This window comes from Pongo pygmaeus, chromosome 20 (genome assembly GCF_028885625.2).
Source record: "Pongo pygmaeus isolate AG05252 chromosome 20, NHGRI_mPonPyg2-v2.0_pri, whole genome shotgun sequence".
NCBI classification, from domain to species: domain Eukaryota; kingdom Metazoa; phylum Chordata; class Mammalia; order Primates; family Hominidae; genus Pongo; species Pongo pygmaeus.
In genome coordinates this window covers 1,690,979-1,712,944 of record NC_072393.2, presented here as the reverse complement: position 1 = coordinate 1,712,944, position 21,966 = coordinate 1,690,979, and the positions used below count along the sequence as shown (strand labels likewise).

Below are 21,966 nucleotides of genomic sequence, written 5' to 3'. Positions count from 1 at the left end.
ATCTTTTTTTTTTTTTTTGAGACGGAGTCTCGCTCTGTCGCCCATCTGGAGTGCAATGGCGCAATCTCGGCTCACTGCAAGCTCCGCCTCCCGGGTTCACGCCATTCTCCTGCCTCAGCCTCCCGAGTAGCTGGGACTACAGGTGCCCGCCACTGCGCCCGGCTAATTTTTTATATTTTTAGTAGAGACAGGGTTTCACCGTGTTAGCCAGGATGGTCTCGATTTCCTGACCTCGTGATCCGCCCGCCTCAGCCTCCCAAAGTGCTGGGATTCCAGGCGTGAGCTACTGCGCCCGGCTGGGATCGTTAATTTTAAGAAATGCTGCGAGCCCAGCTCTGGCCAGCACCCTGGGGATGAGAGTGGGAGGGACAGGGCCCAGGGAAGCGGCCTCCCAGAATGGCTCCCTCCAGTGCAGGATCAAGTCTCAGCCCAGGGCCGGGCCGCCCCCCAAAGCCACACCTCCTGCTCACAGGGCCAGGGTTTAACCAGCTCTTCCAGGGTCCTGGCCCATGAAGCTTTCAGAGGAACCGGGGCTGTGCGCCCACAGGAAGGAGAGGCTAGCGCCCGGGCACAAGGAGGACGAGCTGACTCCTGGGGGCCCGAGGACGTCACCACACCCACTACCCAGGGCCATGGGCGAGGTCTGAGGGGCAGCGGAGGTCCCTGACAACTTCTCATGGGGCAGCCACGGTCCACCCAGGGCTCAGGCAGCGAGCCCCACACAGCGCCCCTCTCTGCGGCGTACAGGCCTGACCAGCATGATGGCATGGCACGCACACACCTGTGCAGACGCCAGCACACACTCACACCACCCCTGCGGCCCCCAAGCCCTGTCCCAGCCCACCTGCAGGCTCCAGGGCTCTGGCTGGCCCGCACGTGGCCAGGGCCCAGCTGGATCCCCCTCGGCGCACCCACCCTCAGAGGAACTCAAAGGCACACCCAGCAAGTCAGAGGCAGACACGGGCCAGTCCGTGTCCTCACGCTGGTCCCATGCACTGCCCTCAGGCTCCCGTCCCGGGAACTGTCCGCAGGCAGAGCCTGGGCATCGGCGCCGGCTGCCCTGCCCCAGGACCACTGGAGCAGAAGCCCGAGGGGCACAGCTGCCACGGACGGGATGAGCCCTCGCACACCTGCCATCTTTCCTGGAGACAGAGGTCAGATGGGAAGAGGCAGAGGTCACCGCAGATTACAAGAGCATCCTGGAGTCACCTGGGAAACAAGGTCCCTAAAGAGGGTGGGTCCCACCTGCAACAGGGCCCGAAGTACCACCGCCAAGCGGGGAGGACTGACCATCAGGCCTCACGGGCGGGGACTCTGTCCACGAATCCAGACCAGGACTTGGGGTGCCTCACTCCGGAGGGTGGAAGTTTCCAGATAATTGAGGGATTACCTTTAAGCACAACTTTTTTCAAGCCTCCAAAGGCAATTACGCATCAACGAAACACCGCTGGTGACAACGAAAAAATCTCTAAGATTTTCTCTGCCTTTTAAATAGCGATAAGGCCGGGCACGGTGGCTCACGCCTGTAATCCCAGCTATGCGGGAGGCTGAAGCAGGGTGGATCACCTAAGGTCAGGAGTTCGAGACCAGCTTGGCCAACATGGTGAAACCCAGTCTCTACTAAAAATACAAAAACCAGTCGGGCATGGTGGCCTGTGCCTGTAATCCCAGCTACTCAATAGGCTGATACAGGAGAACTGCTTGAACCCAGAAGGCAGAGGTGGCAGTGAGCCAAGATCGTGCCACTGCACTCCAGCCTGGGCGACAGAATGAGACTCCATCTCAAAAAAGTAAAATAAATAGCCCAGGCACGGTGGCTCACAAGGTCAGGAGTTTGAGACCAGCCTGACCAACATGGTGAAACCCTGTCTGTACTAAAACAATACAAAAAAATTTGCTGGGCATGGTGGCGCGTGCCTGTAATCTCAGATACTCAGGAGGCTGAGGCAGGAGAATCGCTTGAACCTGGGAGGTGGCGGTTGCAGTGAGCCAAGATCGTGCCACTGCACTCCAGCCTGGACAACAGAGCGAGACTCCGTCTCTAAATAAATAAATGAATAGGCCGGGTACAGTGGCTCATGCCTGTAATCCCAGAACTTTGAGAGGCCGAGGAGGGCGGATCACAAGGTCAGGAGATCAAGACCATCCTGGCTAACACAGTGAAACCCCGTCTCTACTAAAAATACAAAAATTAGCCAGGCATGACGGAGTGCGCCTGTAGTCCCAGCTGCTGGAGAGGCTGAGGCAGGAGAATGGCGTGAACCCGGGAGGCAGAGCTTGCAGTGAGCACTGCACTCTAGCCTGGGCAACAGAGCGAGACTCTGTCTCAAAGAAAGTAATAATAATAATAATAATAATAATTAATAAATAAATAAATAGCGGGGCACGGTGGCTCACGCCTGTAATCCCAGCACTTTGCGAGGCCGAGGCGGGCAGATCATGAGGTCAGGAGATCGAGACCATCCTGGCTAACACGGTGAAACCCCGTCTCTACTAAAAGTACAAAAAACTAGCCTGGCGTGGTGGCGGGCGCCTGTAGTCCCAGCTACTCAGGAGGCTGAGGCAGGAGAATGGCGTGAACCCAAGAGGCGGAGCTTGCAGTGAGCCGAAATCGGGCCACTGCACTCCAGCCTGGGAAACAGTGCAAAACTCCGTCTCAAAAAAAATACATAAAAAATAAATAAACAAATAAATAAATAAATAGTGATGGGCCAGCCCTGGCCCGTGACCTCCGAGCCTCATGCAGTCTTTCTTTCCACTGCCCTCACCTGCACCCCCTCCTCTGAGGGGCCTGAGACACAGAGGTGAGGCAGCTCCCCCTGCAGGTGTGGAATGGGAGTGACCTCCCCGGGACAGGCCACGGGATGCACTGCCTACCTCTCCCGGGAACATATGCGTGGCCTCCGCTCCGGGATGGAATCTGCCGTGACAAGAGTCATACCCCACAGGTCAGGCCGGCCAGACCAGCGTCTCTCGCCCCACTCCCCTGGGCTGCCTGCCCCACTCGGCACCCACAGCCTCGGTCCTCACCCCACAGCCTCTCCAGGGAGGGACCCACTGCTCTATCCCAGCGTGCCCCGGAAGTTCAGCAGATGCGCATCAAGGGAGAACCGGTTTTTTTTTTTTGTTTTTTTTTTTTTTGAGACGGAGTCTCGCTCTGTTGCCCAGGCTGGAGTGCAGTGGCGCGACCCTGGCTCACTAAAACCTCCACCTCCCGGGTTCAAGCGATTCTCCTGCCTCAGCCTCTCGAGTAGCTGGGATTATGGGCACACACCACCATGCCCGGCTAATTTTTGTATTTTTAGTAGAGCTGGGGTTTTGCCGTGTTGGCTAGACTAGTCTTGAACTCCTGACCTCAGGTGATCTGCACACCTCGGCCTCCCAAAGTGCTGGGATTACAGGTGTGAGCCACCGCACCCGGCCAGAGCTGGCTGTTTTCAACGATGTGACGTGAAACTGTCTCGGGCCTCATGGTGCAGGGAGACTGCTGGGCCACCCCGGAGGCAAGCCTGAGGGTGACAGGAGGGATCCCTGGGCAGGGCTGGTAGGGGGCTGCTCCAATTCCCTGTGCAGGGGACATGTTGGGGGCTCTGAGCAAGGGGGAGATGATCCCCACACCTCAGACCCGTGCCCCGAACAGTCAGCCGCACCGGGGGCCAGGGCCGCCTGAGTGCTGCGGGGGGAGCCTGGGGGCGGCCCAGGGGTCTAAGAAGCGGCTCCCCTGTAGGCCCAGGACAGAGCTCAGGCTGCACCTGCAGAGGGGCCCCGGCACCTTGCGGGCGCACAGGCTGGTGCAGGGCCCCAAGCAGCGGTGGTGGCCAGAGACTCTGGGCAGGGGGAGAAGGGGCTGGGGAGCCTGGAAGACTCAGAACCCAGCAGGGCTTCAGGACAGTGCCTGGGGGACAGCATGGGCAATGCTCCTGGACACAGCTAGCTCACACTGGCCACCTGGGGCATGTTCTGCTTTGTCCCATGCCCTTGCTGGTGACAAGTTGATGTGGGTGGTGAGGGGGGCAGAAAAAGGGCAAGGGTGGGGTGCTAGAGATTCCTGCCCCACCACAGGAGGACCGGGCAAAGAGAGGAGGCTCACTGGGCCCCGCTCGCCAGAGGTGGGCTTGCCAGGAGCCAGGCAGGCCCCACCCCTCACTCAATCCCTGCCCGCTGCAGGGCTGCCTGCAGTGCATTGAATACACCGTTCTGGTGGTCCCAGCCCCTCACTTTGAGCCCTCGCTGAGGTAGCACAAAGGGGTACCCCCCACCCAGCCAGGCCAGTCGAGCTCCCAGACAGAACCACCCAGCAGACGTCTGCACCCACGTGCCAGTCACAGGGCGGCACAGCCCTCTGGACACAGAGCCAGCAGAGAGGATGGGGAAGGCGGTGAGTCCCGTCCCCTGGCCACAGGGCCACCACCCCTCGCTGTCACTGCTCCCACTGGCACGGTGGGTGACCAGAGGAGCACAGGTGTGGGAGTCAGCCCTCGGGAAACACCACCTCCTCCTCTACCCAAGCAGGCCAGGTAGGCCTCGACTTCCTCATCTGTACAATGGGCGCTCCACCCACTTCCCAGTAAGCCCCACAGCACGGGCCGCACAAGAACTCCACAATGAGGAAGAAGCAGACACGGAGCCTCCCGACCTGGGGAGCCTCCAGACTGCAGGCCTCACTCAGACGGCCTTGCCCAGAGGCCGCCAACCAACAGGTTCTCTCGTGTAGCTGTCGGCGGAGCATTTGCAGATTTGCAGATCAGCAGGATGGGGGAGGCGAACCTGGCATGCCTGACACCAGAGCTCGATCCAACACGCGCATGGCCACCGAGCCCTAGCTGGACCCGGGACTTGAGGCTGACCTGAGGACGAAGCCCACAGCTGTCCGCCACCACCGCAACACTAACCAGGACTCGGGCGAGGGCCTCCTTCACATGGGCCCTGTGTCCCCTCCGGGTTCAGAGAAAGTCAGCCAGCCCCACATGCCGGCCCGCCCACCGCCACCCGAGGCCCGCAGCCCCTGCCAGGCTGTGCCCAGCACTCGGCCCCAACAGCACCCACAACACTGCCTCCACCCACCACCCGCCCTCCGCCAGGCCTCGGTCAAGGCCTTGAGGGACCATGAGCCCCTGGGGGCCTGGGGCAGCTCGGTGGGGGATGCAGAAAGGAGGCAACGTCAAACGCTCAACAGGATCCCCCTCTCCAGATGCCCCAGGGCAAGCAACTCTGACTGTCCCTAAGCTCAGCTTCCGTCAGTCCCAGTGGCTCTGCGGACGCATCTGCTGGGGCGCTAGGGCCTGCCACTCGGGTGCGCAGTAATCCCCCACCAGTCCCAACAGACACAGTGCCCCCCCCCCCCCACCGTGCCTGGCACACCAACAGGACTACCCCAATCCCCAAATTAATGGCTGGCGTACTGGCTTCCCCGAAGCTTGGGATGAGCAACAAGAACTTTCAATTAAAAAAACCCTCGCCTACTTCCTTTGTAGCCCAGAGTAATTACTGTATTATTAAAAAGGAGGAGAAGAAGAAAATAGGAAACCCAAATCAGCAATTCCACAAAATCTGTCTGCACAAAGTGCCGCACCATCGCGGGCCATCCTGCAAACGGCCTGGCTCCCAGACCTGCCCAGAGCCCAGGCAATGAGGTGCTGCTCCCTCATCCTCTTCAGACGAACTAGACAGGTTCAAATCAGACAGGAAGCCCCTATACACACAAGGAGGTCCGAATGCACAGCAGGCACAGTAAATCCAGACACTACAGACCACTTGGGGTTTAGCCTCCCACCGGGGTGAAGGGAACAGAGCCAGCTCCTCCAACATCTCACCCCATTTGCCCGCTGCACGGTCCTGCAGGACACATGGCTGGCCTCTCACCCCTAGACCTGGCCCTCCCACTGGGACCCCGTCCAGACCCGGCTCCCCTGCATGCAGGTCTCCCGTTCCCTCTCATCTGTGCAGGAGCGGCTCTGAGAGCTCACTGTGGGGGGCTGAGCAAAACACTCTTGGGCCCTAGAGACGTCAAGGCAGGCGTGCGCGTGCCTGCACACACTCCCGGGGGCTGCCTGCCTGGGAAACTCATCAGTCAGCCCAGCCCAGAGCGTTTCGTTTTGGTGGAGACACAGGGGAAAACAAAACAAAGTACCAGTGACAACCGCGAACTTCCCCCTTTCAAACCTGGGGGTCCTGGCACACAGTCTGTCCTCTGCACAGAGGCACCCCAGGCTGGGCTGGGCTGTGCAGGGCAGAGTAGCCCGGGGTGCTTCCATCCCCAGCTGCCAACCCCCCCACCCCCAGCCCCCTCCCTAATCCGAGCGTCTTCCAGTGGCGGGACGGCTGGGTTTTTCCCCCAGACGGGAGCCTTTGTACCTTCCTGCTCAGCTCCCACACCCACGAGCTACCAGGGCCTCCGGGAGCCAGGAAACACCAAGAAGGCTCCTGCATGTCCTGGGGTGGGGAGGCAGAGCCCCACCACATGGCCTTATGGACAGCCCCGGCGCCCTGGGCCACAAGGTGGAGCGTAACGGGGAGAAGATGCTGGACTCCACCTACACAGACAACCCTCCGGCCCGCTTCCTGCAAACAATGCCATCCGGAGGCCACAGGAATAAGAACCAGCTGTCCCAAAGCCATTCTGGCTCAAGACACAACAGTCCCCGAATGTCCTCTCAGCCCCCACGCCCCTCAACGGGAAAGTCTTCCCCTAAGAAAGTTGGGAGAGAAGAGCCAGGCGGGGATCGGGGATCGGTGAGGCCACCGCAGGCCCTGCTCAGACATCTCACCCTCCCTCCCTGATCCGTGCGTTTCCGGAAAACAAAGCCGGTGGCCACAGCGGAAGGGGGAGGGGGCAGCGAGCCCAGCCGGGAGTTCCCAGGCAGTGCCGCAACAGGTCCCTGCGGATCAGACCACCTTCCTCCCCCCCACCACCGCTGCTCTCCCCCTCAAGAGCTTTAGGACCACAAAGGGAGGACGAGGACACAGCTGCGTGGGGAGGGGCCAGGCCAAGACAGGAGGAGGCGATGGGGCCAGGTGGGCAGGGGCCTCGGGACCAGAACGCGGGGAGGCGTGAGGGACGCGGGTGAGTGGGCGGTGGGCTTGAGCACTGGGTGGGGGAAGAAAGAGGGAGGTAGGATGGGGACTAAAGGCTCAGCGGAGGGCAGGAGAGTTGGAGCACGACAGTCACCGGGGTGCAGAGTGGGGGGGTCACTGGGGCGGCGGGGGCAGGGTCTGGAGTGTGAGGGTCACTGGGGCGGCAGACTCCTGAGTGTGGAGGTCAGCGTGGGGCTGTGTCTGGAGGTCCCGAGCGCGGGTTAGCGCGGTGGGGAGCGCTGGGGTCCCGAGTGCAGGGTCAGCGGGGTGTTGCGGCGGTAGGGCCCTGAGTGTGGGGGTCAGCGTGGGGGGCGGTTAGACGGGTTGGGGGGCGCTGGGGTCCGGAGCGCGGGGTCGGCAGGGCGCAGGAGTGCAGTGGACACCGAGTGTGGGGGCGGGGGCGCCGGGGGTCACTGGGGGCGCCCAGGGCCAGGGTGCAGGAGGTGAGGGAACCGGGGCGGGCGCGCGCGTCGTTACCTTGGCTCCGCCGTGGCCGGGCCCGCGGGCAGCGTCTGGGCGGCCGGCCCGGCCTCAGCAGCGCAGCGCGGACCCCCGCTCCGGGCCCCGCGCCCGCTCGCGCTCCGGCTCCGGTGCCCGCTTGGGCCCCCGCTCCGGCTCCCGCGTCGCCTGGGCCGGCCTCCGCATGTTCGGGACGGGAGGCGCCGGGCTCGCCGCGCTCCGCCGCGCCCGCTCCGGGGCCCGCGCGCCTTACGCCGCCAGCGTCTGCCAGCGGGGGGCGGCGGCCATACGCGCCCCACTGCGCAGCCGCGGCCAGGGCGCCGGGGGCGCGCGCCGCCGACGTCACAGCGCGGGGTGGGGCCAATGCCCGGCCGGGCGTTTCTCGCGCCGCTTTGCGACAATGGATGGCGCCGCGCGACGGCCACCGCACTTTGCGGCCGCTACGAGGCCGCCGGGCCGCTGCCCGCCGGGGACACCGAAAGCGCGTGGCCACGGGGGCGCGCGCGGGCAGGGAAGGGTGGTCGAACGGTTTCCACACCCTCCTAGGGGCGAGGCTTCCGCCGCACGCCCCTCCCCCCGCTGTTGCCATGGCGACGCGTGGCTGGTCGTCCTGGCACCGCCCCGCCGCCGTGTGTTACGTCACAGTCTCGCCACCTGACGTCACGGACGGGCGGCGCCGCGGGGCGTTCCGTGCGTGGGGCGGTGGCGGGCGCGGCGCGGGGAGGCGGCGGGCTGCGCGCGTTAGGCCGCGAGGTTTCCGGGGCAGGCGCTGGAAGGGGCGACTGGCCAGGAAATGAGCTGGTTAAGGGCAAGAGGGTTTTTCCATCTGGCTTTCCTGGGCCAGGAGGGGAAAACAGTTCTAGAATAACTGCTCCGTGTTCAGGGGGAGAACAGCGGTGGCGTGGGTGCCCCGGTGTCTTCATCCACCGTGACATCAGCAAGGAGCAGAGAGGAAGTGGCCCCGGACCCGCGACCGGCAGCTAGACAAATGCACTGCGGGGACTGCCATGCCAAGCACGGGCCGCTCCCCTGGGGCTCTGCGCGTAGAGCCAACTCCTTGCTTGTACCTGCCTGCCCTCCGGCCTGCACCGGGCAAGAAACGTGGGGAGGGGACCCACAGGCCAAGGCGCCGCACAGTGAGGCCCTGTTCCATCCCATGACAGGGCCTGGAAGGGGACTGGCAGCTGCAGAAATGGTTTCCGGCCTCCCCACATCCCCCACGCACCTCCCGGTGGGGGCATTTTTAAAGTCGGAGGAGACACATTCATTCAAATATGTATTAAGTGCCTGCCAGTGGCTCTGAGAATAGAACAGTGAGCTAGACTCTTGGCATCGTTTCCTAGGGAGTCCTTGGTCCTAGGGGGAGGAGAGAGCCCTGTGTAATGATTTCAGATGATGTTATAAGGTAGGGTGTGGGGCGGGCGCCGTTGCTCACGCCTGTAATCCCAGCACTTTGTGAGGCTGACGGAGGAGGAGGCGGCTTCCTTGAGCCCAGGAGTTCAAGACCAGCCTGAGTAGCAGAGATCCTGTCTCTACAAAAAAATAAAAGTAGCGGGACGTGGTGATACATGCCTGTGGCCCCAGCGACTTGGGATCCTGAGGCAGGAGGATTGCTTCAGCCAGGAGGTCGAGGCTGCAGTGGGCTGTGATTGCACCACTGCACTCTAGCCTGCCTGACAGAGCAAGACTGTCTTAAAAACTAATAAGGCCAAGGCCGGGGACGGTGGCTCACGCCTGTGATCCCAGCACTTTGAGAGGCCGAGATGGGTGGATCCCCTGAGGTCAGGAATTGGAGACAGCCTGACCAACATGGCGAAACCTCGTCTATACTAAAAATACAAAAATTAGGCGGGCGTGATGGTGGGCACCTGTAATCCCAACTAGTCTGGAGGCTGAGGCAGGAGAATCGCTTGAACCTGGGAGGCGGAGGTTGTAGTGAGCCGAGATTGCGCCATTGCACTCCAGTCTGGGCAACAGAACAAGACTCCGTCTCAAACAAAAAATAGTAATAATAAATGAAATCCCAGCACTTTGGGAGGCTGAGGCAGGTGGATAACTTCAGCCCAGGAGTTCGAGACGAACCCAGGCAACATGGTGAAACCCCGTGTCTACTAAAAATACCAAAATTAGCCAGGCGTGGTGGCGGGCGCCTGTAATCCCAGCTACTGGGGAGGCTGAGGCTGGAGAATCGCTTGAACCCGGGAGGCGGAGGTTTCAGTGAGCCAGGATCGTGCCACTGCACTCCAGCCCGGGTGACAGAGCAAGACTCCGTCTCAAAGAAAAAAAAAAAAAGCTGTAAAAAAGCTGGGATTCCAGGTGTAAACCACTGTGGCCAACCTTGCTTTCTCATTTTTAACCCACTTCAACTGTGGTCCACATGTTGCTGATTCATTTCAGCTTTAATCATGAGGATGTCATTGGGGACAGCTGGTGGGGGAGTGAGACCAGCCCCTTTGAGGGTCTTTTTTATTTTTATTTTATTTTATTTATTTATTTATTTATTTAGAGACAGAGTTTCGCTCTGTTGCCCAGGCTGGAGTGCAGTGGCATGATCTCGGCTCATTGCAACCTCCACCTCACGGGTTCAAGGGATTCTCCTGCCTCAGCCTCTGAGTAGCTGGGATTACAGGCGCGCACCACCATGCCCAGCTGATTTTTGTACCTTTAATAGAGACGGGGTTTCACCATGTTGGCCAGGCTTGTCTTGAACTCCTGACCTCAGGTGATCCGCCTGCCTTGGCCTCCCAAAGTGCTAGCATGAGAGGCTTGAGCCACCGCGCCCAGCCGGGTCTTTTTTGAGACAGGGTCTGACTTTGTCACCCAGGCTGGAGTGCAGTGGCACAGTCTCGGCTCACTGCAGCCTCTACCTCCCCAGGCTCAAGCAGTCTTCCCGCCTAAGCCTCCCCAGTAGCTGGGATCACAGACACGCGCCACTACGCCTGGCTTTTTTTTTTTTTTTTTTGAGACGGAGTCTTGCTCTTTCACCCAGGCCAGACTGCAGTGGCATTATCTCGACTCACTGCAAGCTCCGCCTCCCAGGTTCACACCATTCTCCTGCCTCAGCGTCCCGAGTAGTTGGGACTACAGGCGCCCGCCACTGTGCCCGTCTCATTTTTTGTATTGTTAGTAGAGACGGGGTTTCACTGTATTAGTCAGGATGGTCTAGATCTCCTGACCTTGTGATCCCCCCACCTCGGCCTTCCAAAGTGCTGGGATTACAGGCGTGAGCCACCGTGCCTGACCACGCCTGGCTAATTTTTTATAGAGACGGGGTTTTGCTATGTTCCCCAGGCTGGTCTCCAACTGCTGAGCTCAAGCAATAGCACCCACCTCAGCCTCCGAAAGTGCTGGGATTACAGGCGTGAGCCAATGCACCTGGCACCCTTTGGAGGTCTTAATCTAATAAGAACATTATAGAGATAACAACTTGTCCACTCCCAATCCCATCCTCTAGAGAGAAAATCTCCCAGCCTGCCAGTAAATCCCGAACAGCTGTAGGTTTGAGGGAGGAGGCAGGCAGGAAGCGCCCCCTTCTGTTCTATTCCTATACTCACATAAGAGACTTTCACACTTGTAATCCCAGCATTTAGGGAGGCTGAGGTGGGAGGATCTCGTAAAATCAGGTGTTCAAGATCAGCCTTAGCGAGGCTAAAAATACAGAGTGAGGGCCTGCCATGGTGGCTCACGCCTGTAATCTCAGCACTTTGGGAGGCCGAGGCGGGCAGATCACAAGGTCAGGAGATCAAGACCATCCTGGCTAATCCGGTGAAACCTCGTCTCTACTAAAAATACAAAAAAATTAGCCGGGCGTGGTGGCGGGCGCCTGTAGTCCCAGCTACTCAGGAGGCTGAGGCAGGAGAATGGCTTGAACCCGGAAGGCGGAGCTTGCAGTGAGCCAAGATCGCACCACTGCACTCCAGCCTGAGCGACAGAGCAAGACTCCATCTCAAAAAAAAAAAAAAAAAAAAAGACCAGCCTCGTCAACATGGTGAAACCCCGTCTCTACAAAAAATGCAAACATTAGCCAGGCTTGGTGGTGGGCGCCTGTAATCCTGTCTACTCGGGAGGATGAGGCAGAAGAATCGCTTGAACCTGGGAGGCAGAGGTTGCAGTGAGTCAAGATTATGCCACTGCACTCTAACCTCAAAAAAAAAAAAAAAAAAAGAAAAAACAAAAACAGGCCCTCAGCAGATACCAAAGCTGCCCACACCTTGGTCTTGAACGTCCACACTCTCCAAAGCTGTGAGAAGTAAATTTCTGTTGTGTCTAAGCTGCCCCACCTACGGTATTTTGTTAGAGATGCCACTGTCCCAACAGCCCCACATCCTCTGCCCGGGAAGCCCCTTCTCCCACTCTTACCCCATTCATCCTTGAAAGTCCAACCTCAGGGTCGCAGCCTCTGGGAAGCCTTCTGGAAGCTTCTCCCCCCTTGCTCACCTCCTGGTCCTGCCGCGTGTTACAGCTGGAGGTGTCCCCACAGCCCTGTGGCCCGGGGCCCTCTAGGGGCCACTCATTCCGAGGCCAGGTTGGCTGGAGGGTCAGGAGCCCGGGGGCGGGGGCCAGACTCATGCCTCACAGGAAGGAAAGCTGGGTCCTATTGCTGAGGCCGCCCGGGGCTTGTGCCTCCAGCCGTGTGTCTTCTTCCTGCTATCCACCCTGGGCCTCCATTCCCCTTCCAACCCCAAGAGGAGGAGCACATGGGGCCCTAGGGGGTCATGGAGCCCAGATGAGGAACCGTGAGTCCGGAGGTCACCTGTAGAGCGGGTCCTGTGGAGCTGCCTGGGTCGCCAGCCTGGAGCAAGAAGTAAATGTCCACTGTGCCGGAGCCTCTATGCCAGGCGGGCCGATTTGTTAAAGCAGCTGGGCCTTATCAGTGACGTGCTAATACACAGGTGCAGCCCATCACAGATGCTGGGCTGTGGAACTCAGCGGTCTGGCAGAGCTGCCTTCAGGCATGGCTGCAACCGGGGGCAACTCAAGCTCAGTGCCTGTGGACCTATCTCCTTGTCCTCATGTCTCTCTCTCTCTCTCTTTCTCTCTCTCTCTCTGTCTCTATCTCTCTGTTTTTTCTTCTCTCTGTCTCTATGTCTCTCTTTTTTTGAGATGGAACCTTGCTCTATTGCCCAGGCTGGAGTGCTCGCCATCTTTCTGTCTATGTCTCTGTCTCTCCCTGTCTCTGTCTCTCTATTTGTCTTTCTGCCTTTTTCTTCCTCTGCCTCTCTATCTCTCTATCTCTCTGTCTCTCTGTCTCTCAAGCTCTCTGTCTCTGTCTCTCTTTGTCTCTGTGTCTCTCCCTTTCTCTTCCTCTATCTCTCTGTCTCTCTCTCCCTTCCTAGCTCTTTCTGTCTCTATCTCTCCCTCTCTATCTCTCTGTCTCTGCATCTCTCCCTCTATCTCCAACTGTGTCTCGTCTCTTTCGTCCTCTATCTCCGTCTCTCTCTCCCTCTCTATATCCCTCTGTCTCTATCTCTACCTCTCTATCTCTCTGTCTCTGTCTATCTTTCCCTCCCCACATCTCTCTCTGTCTCTACCTTTCCCTCTCTCTCTCCCTCTCCTTGTCTCTCCGTCTGTGTGCCTTGGCTTCATTCTTTCACTCCAAGCTTCTTCCATCCATGGTGGCAGGTGTGGCTTAGTTTAGCAACCCCCAAATAAAAGAGAGCTCTTCTCTCCCAGGATCGTTATAAAATCCCAGGAAAGTCTCTTATTGTCTGGCATTAGCCCCTCCCGGATGACTGGCCAGGCCTGGTTTAGGCAATGTCCTGGTGACCAGAAGGCCAGGTTCTACGAGGGGACACAGGAGTCAGGTGCGCCAGGTTCCACACAGCAGGAGGAGTAGTTGCCGGGGAAGGGGAAGGACGCTGAGCAGATGACAACAGCTGCCTGCGACTTGGCGGCGGCGTTCAGAGCAGCTCCAATGACAAAGGGCTTTCCCGCCTGGAGTGGCTCACTGCCCAGTCTTGGCCCTGCCAGCCTCAGTGGCCTCCCTGCAAGGGGACAGTCCTGGCCATCATCTCTGGGTCCAGCCCTGGACAGCAGGGATCAAGTGACTCACGCCCTGGGCTGAAAATGTACATGACCTTGCAATTTTCCTGAATTTGCTCCAGGGACAAGAGACAAAGCTAATTCCCAGGAAGAGGAGGAGGGATCTGCCCTGTAGTTGCCCTTGAGCAGGTCCCTGGGCCTCAACCTTATCTATAAAAGGATAGAGTTGAAGACAGATTGAACTGCCAAATTGGTCTCCTCCTGGTGCTGCTCGATTGATTGGTGATGTCTGCTTTGTGCATGGGAGAGAAACAGTGTGGGCATCATTGGTGGATTGGTGATGTCTGCCCTGTGCACAAGAGGAAGGAAGGTAGGACAAACAGCAGCGTTCCCCAGTCAACCAACATCATTGGTTGATTGGTGATGCCTACCCTGTACACAGGAGGAAGGAAGGTAGGAGAAACATCATTCGTTGATTCATTGGTGATATCTGCCAATGTTGCCATGTTGGCCAGGTTGGTCTCCAACTCATGACCTCAGGTGATTCACCTGCCTCAGCCTCCCAGAGTGCTGGGTTTACAGGCGTGAGCCACCGCGCCTGGCCCGATTCTACAACTTTTTTCTATTTCCTCATTTTAGATCATTCCAGAACTTTCTGAGAATTACACCCAACAGTCTCTAGTAGGGCATAAACACAGACTTGGGGAGAAAGAAGGCCTGTCTTTGCAGCCGGGGGCGGCACCCCTTCCCAGCTGGGAGGCTGGGCCTGCCCAGCACTGCGTTCCCATACGCAGCGCAGCCAACGGAACAGAGCGACGTCAGGATGTTTTGGTGGGTGAGGAAGCAGCACAGAGCAGGGTCTGCCTTCACCCCCACCAACTGCAGGGACAGAGCCTAGGGGCAGTGAGTGGCCCCGGAGCCAAGTGTGGGGCACTGGGATCTGCCTCTTCACAGGGGCACGGAATCCAGTCAGAGGATGGGTGACTCTGAGAGAAGTTTCTCTCCTTTGTCTACTTTCTCTGCTGTCCCAGAGAATGAAGGCTCATCCTGCAGCGTCCTTTGGGGGTACATGGCTGTGTGTTTGTGTGTCTGTGTGGGATGCTGTGTGTTGATGTTTGCCTGTGTCTGTGTGTATGTCCATGGATGGGTGTATGTTTGTGTGTTTTGTGTGTCTGTCTATGATGTAACATGTTGGTGTGTGTGGATACATGTCCATGCATTTGTATTTTGGGTTTTTTTTTTTTTTGAGACAGAGTCTCACTCTGTCGCCCAGGCTGGAGTACAGTGGCGCAAGCTCCACTCACTGCGAGCTCCGCCTCCCGGGTTCACACCATTCTCCTGCCTCAGCCTCCGAGTACCTGGGACTACAGGCACCCGCCACCACACCCAGCTAATTTTTGGTATTTTTAGTAGAAACAGGGTTTCACCGTGTTAGCCAGGATGGTCTAGATCTCCTGACCTTGTGATCCACCCACCTCGGCCTTGCAAAGTGCTGGGATTACAGGCGCGAGCCACTGCGCCTGGTCATATTTTGTGTTTTGTGTTTTGTTTTTCTGAGACAGGGTCTCCCTCTGTCACCCAGGCTGGAGTGCAGAGGTTCAATCATAGCTCACTGCAGCCTCACTTCCCAGGCTCAAGTGATCCCCCTGCCTCGGCCTCTCAAAGTGTTGGGATTACAGACATGAGCCACCGCACCCGGCCTGCATTTTGTATATGTGTGTTTGTTGTTTTCCAGTGTGTATGTCCGTGTACATGTGTGCACGGGTGTGTGTGTGTTAGGTGTGTCTGTGTGAGGTGGCATGTTGGTATGTGTGGTCCATGTGTTCATGCATTTGTGTCATGTGTATCTGCGTACATGCGTGCACATGTATGTGTGTGCGCATGTCTATGGGTCTTTGTGTGCGTGGGTGTGTGCGTGCACCTGTGCATCTGGGTGTGTGTGTGTGTGTTCGTCGGTGGGTCTATGGGGGGGTGTGCATTTGTGTGCCTGTGTTTGGCATGCCTGTGTGTGGTGTGTGTTGGTTTGTGTATTGTGAGTGTGAGCGTGTGCGTGCCTGCATGGGGGGGATTCAGGAATGCTGCTGTGAATGGCATCGCTCAGCCCCAGGGACCTGTCTTGCTCCAGGTTTTGGGCTGTTTCATGGAGGCTAGGGGATGTTCTTGTTGATGATGCAGCCCACTTGGATTTAACTTGTTTTTGGTCATATTGCACCTAAATGGTCCTCCTGGCATTCAGTCTGTTCATTTGCCCCCAGTGTCTGGGGACTGCTCCCATGGTGGTGACCAGGGTCTCTCCCACATCTCATGTCACCAACGCCAGCCACAGAGGGCAGCCCGCAGTGGACAGGGTGCAGGACAGGGCAACAATGACCATGATGCTTCATGGAAGACGTGAGCTCCCCCCAGGGAGCCTCCCATCCAGAGCCGCCGCCCCTCAGCTCGATGGAATGCCCAGCCCCTTGGTGCTGCAACCCCAGTAGGAGGGTGGCATCCTGGACCCAGGCAACAGGGATGCTGCACGCCACAAACACTGAGACACAAAGAAGAAGTGGTTCAAAAGCTGGGTGTGGTGGTCACAGATTCTTTGCTGCTCCTCCCACGGAAAGACACAGTTCATTTCCCCTCACCTGAATGTAGCTGCTCCTGTGACCTGTTTTAGCAACAGACGGCAGGGGAAGCGGTGCCTTGAGACTTCTGAGACAGGGTCTCACGAGCTCAACAGTAGGCCAGGCGCGGTGGCTCACACCTGTCATCCCAGCACTTTGGGAGACCAAGGCAGGCGGATCACCTGAGGTCAGGAGTTTGAGACCAGCCTAGCCAACATGGTGAAACCCCATCTCTACTAAAAATACAAAATTAGCCGGGAGTGGTGGTGGGCACCTGTAATCCCAGCTACTCGGGAAGCTGAGGCAGTAGAATCACTTGAACCTGGGAGGCGGAGCTTGCAGTGAGCCGAGACTGCACCATTACACTCCAGCCTGGGTGACAGAGCAAGACTCTGTCTCAAAAAAAAAAAAAGAGCTCAACAGCATTCTTTCTGCTTGGAACCCAGCTGCCATCTTGTGAGGCAGCCACCTGGAAGCCCCTGGGTGATGGCACCACCGAGCAGGCACCACCTGCCAGCCCTGTCAGTGAGCTATCTTAGACATTCCTGGCCAGAGAAAGCCACTAAATGATTGCTGACTCCCCCCCACCACCACAGGGAGCAGAGCTGCCCAGCTGAGCCCAGACACCCTGCATCATGTCAGATATAATCCACTGTCATTCCACCTTAGCCACCCCAAATCCCTAGGGCTGAATGAGGTCATTGAATAATGATTCCTCTCCCAGTCTCTCCCCTCTGCTAGTCCCTGGCAGACTGGAGGATGGCCCAGAGGCAGCCAGGTGAGGGGTGACGCCCTTCAAGGCCCTGCTCCTGTGGTCCTCGCCAACTACAACCGCCCTGCAGAGCCCTGCCGTACCCTGCACCTGCTCCCCAGCCCTCATGCCACTGCCAGGAGTGTCTGTGCTCATCTGTCTTCTCTCCCCTCCAGCCTGAGAAAGCTCCTTCTTCCCACCCCTTACCAGAAATATAAATTGGCCGGGTGCAGTGGCTCACGCCTGTAATCCCAGCACTTTGGGAGGCCGAGGCAGGCGGATCACAAGGTCAGGAGATCTAGACCATCCTGGCTAACACGGTGAAACCCCATGTCTACTAAAAATTAGCCGGGCGTGGTGGTGGGCGCCTGTAGTCCCAGGTACACAGGAGGCTGAGGCAGGAGAATGGCATGAACCCGGGAGGCGGAGCTTGCAGTGAGCCAAGATGGTGCCGCTGCATTCCAGCCTGGGCGACAGAGCGAGACTTCATCTCAAAAAAAAAAAAAGAAATATAAATTTACTCCTTGCCCCTTCTGTGTTTCAAAGGAGGGTGGCTTTTCAAAGTCCCCACAATGGGGACAGCATTCGAGGCTGCCTCAATGGCTGGTTCCACTTCACAGCCCCATCTATCCATCAGAACCCCCTCTGCACCCATACCGACTTGTTCCTTTCCAACCCACCCTGACCCTCCACCCATCTGAGCCTTGTCTGGCTTCTCTCAGCCCAACAGGCCTAGCAAAGCTCGGGCGGATGGCCACCTCTTTTGGGAGGACTCCATGGTACATCAGGCCAAATGAATCCAATCCACCAGCCTCTGGAACAACTTTCATCCATGTACTTATGTGTTCTGCCTTCCATGTTGGATATTCATGCTCTGTCTGCCCCACTAGGCAGCAGCTCCTGAGGACAGGAAATAAACTTCTTTAAAATGCCTTCAAAAACCCTGGCATGCACCCTGATACAGCCCTAGTTAGTGTACATATTATTATCAGGTTTCTGAAGGTAATCCAGGAACACCTATTGTATCAGTCAGCTACTGCTGCATAACAAATTATACCAAACTCAGTGGCTTTAAACAACACATGTCTTTGTGATATGACTGGTGAAATAAATTAAGCAAAAACAAATTAATTTTTTTGAATTAAAAAAAAGAGGCTGGGAGCTGTGGCTCATGCCTGTAATCCCAGCACTTTGGGAGACTGAGGCAGGCAGATCACCTGAGGTCAGGGGTTTGATACTAGCTTGGCCAACATGGTGAAACCCAATCTCTACTAAAAATACAAAAAAAAATAGCTGGTTGTGGTGGCAGGCGCCTGTAGTCCTGGCTACTTGGGCGGCTGATGCAGGGGAATCGCTTGAACCTGGGAAGCAGAGGTTGCAGTGAGCTGAGATCGCACCACTGCACTCCAGCCTGGGCAAAGAGCAAGACTCCATCTCAAACAAATAAATAAATAAAACAAAAATAAAATTAATAAATAAAACAACAAACATCTTATCAAGTTTCTGGGGCTCAGAAGACTAGAAATGACTCAACTGGGGGGCCAGGCATGGTGTCTCATGCCTGTAATCCCAGCACTTTGGGAGGCTGAGGCGGGTGGATCACCTGAGGTTGGGAGTTTGAGACCAGCCTGGCCAACAAGGAGAAACAGAAACCCTGTCTCTGCTAAAAATACAAAAGTTAGCTGGGCATGGTGGCACATACCTGTAGTCCCAGCTACTCTGGAGGCTGAGGCAGGGGAATTGCTTGAACCCGGGAGGTGGTGGTTGTAGTGAGCCGAGATCACGCCACTGCACTCCAGCCTGAGCAACAAGAGCAAAACTCCATCTCAAAAAAAAAAAAAGAAAGAAAAAGAAAAAGAAAAAGAAATGACTCAACTGGGTGGCTTACACCTGTAATCCCAGCACTTTGGGAGGCTGAGGCGGGTGGATCACTTGAGGCCAGGAGTTTGATACCAGCCTGGCCAACATGGCAAAAACCATGTTGATACTAGCTTGGCCAACATGGTGAAACCATGTTTCTACTAAAAATATAAAAATTAGCTGGGTGTGGTGGCGCATGCCTGTAATCCTAGCTACTTGGGAGGCTGAGGCAAGAGAATCGCTTGAACCTGGGAGGTGGAGGTTGCAGTGAGCAGAGATTGTGCCACTGTGCTCCAGTGTGGGTGACAGAGTGAGTCTCTCTGTCTTTCTCTCTCTCTCTGTCTCTCTCTCTCTCACACACACACACACACACACACACACACACACACACACACACACACACACACAAAGCTTGAGATTGTGCGTTCATGCTGGGAAATCTTGAGACATCCCAAACATATCACATTCACCCTCCTAAATAGCTGTTGGAAGGCGATGGCTCCCTCATGTGGAAGAAGGATTTAGCAGTGGGGTTTGTGGAGGCATAGGCAGGGTGAGGGGCAGCAACGCGGGATGACACAGCCCGTAGGGCTGGCAACAGTGGGGGCCTTACAGGTGGGGGACGGGCTGCAGAGAGGGACCCCCATGGACAGGCTGTCCTCTAGAGGGAGGAGGTCAGGGACCGACAATCGGCCTCACTCCCCCTCTCTCACTGTTCCTCCCTCACTCTCCCAGCCCCCTGCCCCCTGGTGCAAGTCCCCAGCTGGACCCCGCTGGGATGGAAGCTGAAGCCAGAGGGTTGAGGATCTGTCCCTGCAGCGCCCCCAGGCCTGAGTCCGGGCGTGGAGCTCAGTGGCAGGGGTGGAGAGGGAGCCTGGAGGGCCCAGCCCAATGAAGCCATCGCAGCCACTCTTTTAGTGACGCCCACCCCGGGGACTCCCCACCAGGGGCAGCAGCCATGGGGAGAGCACACCATGCCCCCAGCTGCCTGCCAGGTCCCCCGCCATGCCTGCAGTTCCGTCTTCCTTTCTTCATTCCCTGGATCGCCCCTGTAACCCTGAAGGGGACGTGGCCACTCAGGAGCCACATCATGCCGGCTGCACCTTGTCCAGAGGCGGACACTCCCCGTTTCTTTTTTCTTTTCTCTTTTTTTTTTTTTTTTTTTGAGAAGGAGTTTCACTCTTGTCGCCCAGGCTGGAGTGCAATGGTGCGCTCTCAGCTCACTGCAACCTCTGCCTCCCGGCAGATTCTCCTGCCTCAGCCTCCCAAAGGGGGCTGGGATTACAGGCGTGACCCACCCCTGTGAGAGTTTCTATTAGAACCTGAAGCCCGGGAGCCAGGGCAGGGCCGGTCCGACTAGAGTCCGAGGGCGCCCTCTGGCGGCCGAGCGGAGGGCAGCGGGGTCGACCTCCGAAGGGAAGACGGGGCAGTGACTGGGGCGCCAGTTTGCAGAAAGAGGGGCTTGATATTTAGGACGCGCAGCAGAGGCTGCGGTCCCCGTCCGTACCCTGCCGCACCTGTCACTCCTGAACACGTAAACGCACACACGCATTCACACATGCAAACACGCATCGGTTTGCTAGGGCTGACTTGACAGGTACCGCAGACCCGCAGACCGGGCGGCGCAAACACCTGTGTGTTCTCTTTCGGTTCTGGGGCTGCAAATCCCAGACGAAGGTGTGGGCGACGCTGGATCCTTCTGAGCCCGAGCGGACTCTGTCCCAGGCCTCTCCTGGCGGTGACCGGCATTCTTGGCTTGCGAAAGCTTCACCACGGTGTTCTTCCTGTGTGTCTGTGTCCCAAGTTTCCTTTTTTTTTTTTTTTGTCTTGGTCTGTCACCCAGGCTGAAGTGCAGTGGTGTGATTTCGGCTGACCGCAACCTACACCTCCTGGTTCAAGCGATTCTCCCACCTCAGCCTCCCAAGTAGCTGGGATTACAGGTGCGCATCACCACGCCTGGCTAATTTTTTGTATTTTTAGTAGAGACAGAGTTTCACCATGTTGGCCAGGCTGGTCTTGAACTCCTGACCTTAGATAATCCACCTGCCTCGGTGTGCCAAAGTGCTGGGATTACAGACGTGCGCCACTGCACCTGGCCTTTTTTTTTTTTTTTTTGAGATAGGGTCTCTCTCTGGCACCCAGGCTGGAGTACAGTGGTGCCGTAACAGCTCACTGCAGCCTCAACCTCCTGGACTCAAGCAATCCTCCCACCTCAGCCTCCTGAGTAGCTGGGACTACACGCATGTGCCACCATGCCCTGATACTTTTTGTATGTTTTGTGGAAATGGGATCCTGCTATGTTGCCCAGACTGGTTTCAAACTCTTGGTCTCAAGCAATCCTCCCACTTCAGCCTCCTGAGTAGCTGGGACTACAGGCACGTGCCACCATGCCTGGCTAATTTTAATTTTTTTTTGTAGAGATAGGGTCTCACTATGTTGCCAAGGCTGGTCTTGAACTCCTGGGCTCAAGCAATCCTCCTGCCTCAGCCTCCCAAATTGCTGGGATTACAGGTGAGAGCCACTGGGCCCAGCTCAAATTACCTGTTTTATATAAAGGACACCAGTCACACTGGATCAGTGCCCACCCTAGTCCAGAATGAAGTCATCTTAACTATATAATTTCGTCCTCAGTGACCTTATTTCCAAGCAAAGTCACATTCTGAGGTCCTGGGGCTTAGGGTGTGAACATATGGGTATTGGGGAGGACCTAATTCGATCTGTAATAAAGCACAAACACTGATAGACACACAGATGCACATACACACACACATACGATACACACGCAACACAAGCACAACACACACAGACTGGCCTTCATGACTGCCCACCTGAGGGCGGAGCTAAGCCTCCCCAGCCCCCATCCCATTTGCAGGGGAGTTGGAGGATAAATACCCCATCTCCCTCACCTCCGGACGACAACCTGAGCCAGATCCTCAGAGGGAGTGAGCTCCAGCTGCCTGGAGCTGTAACCTCCCCATTCATACCTCCCTACGGGCCACTCCCCATCTCCACACCTTCAGTACTTCCTGGGCTCACATCCTAGATAGACCATTTGCCCTCAATCTTTGTTGTGGCTAGGACACCCTTTTGTGACAGAGCTGATGAGCCATCCCTCTTGTCCTCTATGAAGCCAGATGTTCAAGAGATTTGCACACATTTTAAAAAGCACGCCACCCATCCTCCTGTTTAAAAAATGTATTTGAGGCCGGGCGCGGTGGCTCACACCTGTAATCC

At 57.2% G+C, this 21,966-nt stretch overlaps 1 protein-coding gene across 3 annotated transcripts in view; it reads right to left on the bottom strand.

Moving 5' to 3' along the window:
• Positions 1 to 7,800, bottom strand: part of CSNK1G2 (casein kinase 1 gamma 2) — a 38,350-nt gene extending 30,550 nt beyond the window's left edge. Inside the window, exon 1 of one of the 3 annotated variants that reach the window (XM_054465438.2) lies at positions 7,552 to 7,800. The gene's annotated coding sequence lies outside the window, so the exon portion shown is untranslated. The remainder of the gene's footprint in view (positions 1 to 7,551) is intronic. The other 2 variants (XM_054465436.2, XM_063658297.1) reach the window with 2 other exon arrangements.
• Positions 7,801 to 21,966: the final 14,166 nt, after the last annotated feature.